Source organism: Scyliorhinus torazame, chromosome 13 (genome assembly GCF_047496885.1).
Source record: "Scyliorhinus torazame isolate Kashiwa2021f chromosome 13, sScyTor2.1, whole genome shotgun sequence".
NCBI classification, from domain to species: domain Eukaryota; kingdom Metazoa; phylum Chordata; class Chondrichthyes; order Carcharhiniformes; family Scyliorhinidae; genus Scyliorhinus; species Scyliorhinus torazame.
Genome location: NC_092719.1, coordinates 105,672,060 through 105,674,697, shown reverse-complemented (window position 1 = coordinate 105,674,697; position 2,638 = coordinate 105,672,060). Strand labels below are relative to the sequence as shown.

The following is a 2,638-nucleotide window of genomic DNA, read 5'->3' as shown; positions in this document are numbered from 1 at the left end:
CCGGCTCCTCCATCAGGCGCTCCAGAATGAGTGGGAAGCCTCTCTCCCACCCCATGTACTCACCGTGTTGGGCAGGGCTGAGCTGGGCGGCGGTGCCCGACTCCCCGGCCTCACTCACTCGGTCACCAGGTAACGGGTCGCTCGGTGCCCAACCGCCTGGAAACCGGACACAAACAAGCAAGATGGCGGCGAGCAGCCACCTCATCACGCTCATCAATATGCGCACGCCGACACTGACCTCGCTTATCAATATGCGCACGCCGACAAAACCTCATCACGCTTTTCAATCTACGCTCGCCGGCAGTGCCCTCATCACGCTTATCAATATACGCTCGCCACTGATCTCATCACGCTTGTCAGTATACGTTCGCTGGCATTGACATCATCACGCTTATCAATATGCGCACGCCACCCCGCCACCTTCATCGTGCGTATCAATATCTACTCGGCGTCGCCCTCGTCACCGCGTCTTATCAGTGTGTATCATCTGCAGAGCCGGAAAACCAAGAGGCTCTGCATAAGCCCCAGACGATCTGAGTATTTGCTGCAATTCCATCCGTGTGGTATTCATGTGGACAATTTCATGCTTAATCATTCCCGCACAGGGAATGGAAAAGATCAGCAACTCTAATAAATATCTATTAGGCTGGTTGGGATTCAATTATCAGTTTATTGTTTTACAGGTGTCTCTGTTACCTGGAGCCTCAGGGTTTTACAGGTGTCTCTGTTACCTGGAGCCTCAGGGTTTTACAGGTGTCTCTGTTACCTGGAGCCTCAGGGTTTTACAGGTGTCACTGTTACCTGGAGCCTCAGGGTTTTACAGGTGTCACTGTTACCTGGTATCTCTGGGTTTTACAGGTCTCACTGTTACCTGGATTGGATTGGATTGGATTTGTTTATTGTCACGTGCACCGAGGTACAGTGAAAAGTATTTTTCTGCGAGCAGCTCAACAGATCATTAAGTACATGAGAAGAAAAGGGAATAAAAGAAAATACATAATAGGGCAACACAACAGGCTCTGGTTTTGCAGGTCTCAATGTTACCTGATGCCTCTGGGTTTTACAGATTCTCTGTTACCTGGAGCCTCTGCGGGGCGAGTCAGTTGCATAGTGGAATTAATAATAACAATAATCTTTATTGTCACAAGTAGGCTTACATTAACACTGCAATGAAGATAATGTGAAAATCCACTTGGCGCCACATTCCGGCCCCTGTTTGGGTACACAGAGGGAGAATTCAGAATGTCCAATTCACCTAACAGCACGTCTTTTGGGACTTGTTGGAGGAAACCGGTGCATCCAGAGGAAACCAACTCAGACACGGGGAGAACGTGCTGACTGCGCACAGACAGTGACCGAAGACGGGAATCAAACCTGGGTCCCTGGAAGTGTGAAGCAACAGTGCTACCCACTGTGCTACCGTGCTGCTCACTGGTCACTGGTCTTCTAATCCAGAGTTCCAGGATAATGCTCTGGGATTAAGAACATAAAATGCTCATTGATTTGATTTGATTTATTATTGTCGCATGTTTTTTTTTAAAAATAATTTTTATTAAAGGTTTTCATAAAATATCAATAACAAAATGAGAAAGAAAAAATAACCCAACAGGGTTAAGTACAAAACACAATCTAAAAAAGCAACCCCCCAAACCCCTCCCCCCCCCCCCCCTGTACATAAATAATAAATTAACATTAACACCCCGACTTAACACAACAGGTGTATGCACCCCCTCAGACCCTCCAGTGTAAATAACATAAACAAAAATAAAGTAACCCCCCCCGAGCTGCTGCTGCCATTGACCAACGTCTATCGTTCTGCCAGAAAGTCTAAGAACGGTTGCCACCGCCTAAAGAACCCTTGTACCGGCCCTTTCAAGGCGAATTTCACCCTCTCCAATTTAATGAACCCTGCCATATCGCTGATCCAGGATTCCACGCTTGGGGGCCTTGCATCTTTCCATTGAAGGAGAATCCTTCGCCGGGCTACCAGGGACGCAAAGGCCAGAATTCTGGCCTCTTTCGCCTCCTGCACCCCCGGTTCCTCTGCCAGCCCAAATATTGCGAGCCCCCAGCCCGGTCTGACCCTGGATCCTACCACCCTCGACACCGTCCTCGCTACGCCCTTCCAAAATTCCTCCAGCGCTGGGCATGCCCAGAACATATGGGTGTGATTTGCTGGGCTCCCTGAGCACCTAACACACGTGTCCTCACCCCCAAAGAACCGGCTCATCCTTGTCCCGGTCATGTGTGCCCTGTGCAGCACCTTAAACTGTATGAGGCTGAGCCTCGCGCACGAAGAGGAAGAATTCACCCTCCATAGGGCATCTGCTCACGTCCCCTCTTCGATCTCCTCTCCCAACTCCTCCTCCCACTTACCTTTCAACTCCACCACCGAGGCCTCCTCCTCCTCCTGCATCACCTGGTAAGTTTCCGAGATCTTCCCCACTCCCACCCACCCCCCCGAGAGCACCCTGTCCTGTACTGTGTGTGGCAGTAGCCGCGGGAATTCCACCACCTGCCGTCTGGCAAACGCCCTTACCTGTAAGTAACTGAAGGTGTTTCCCGGGGGGAGCCCATACTTCTCCTCCAGCTCACCCAAGCTCGCGAACTTCCCGTCCACAAACAGGTCCCCCAACTT

At 50.6% G+C, this 2,638-nt stretch overlaps 1 protein-coding gene across 1 annotated transcript in view; it reads right to left on the bottom strand.

Moving 5' to 3' along the window:
* Positions 1-242, bottom strand: part of ip6k1 (inositol hexakisphosphate kinase 1) — a 145,548-nt gene extending 145,306 nt beyond the window's left edge. The window contains exon 1 of the mRNA XM_072472023.1: positions 64-242. The gene's annotated coding sequence lies outside the window, so the exon portion shown is untranslated. The remainder of the gene's footprint in view (positions 1-63) is intronic.
* Positions 243-2,638: the final 2,396 nt, after the last annotated feature.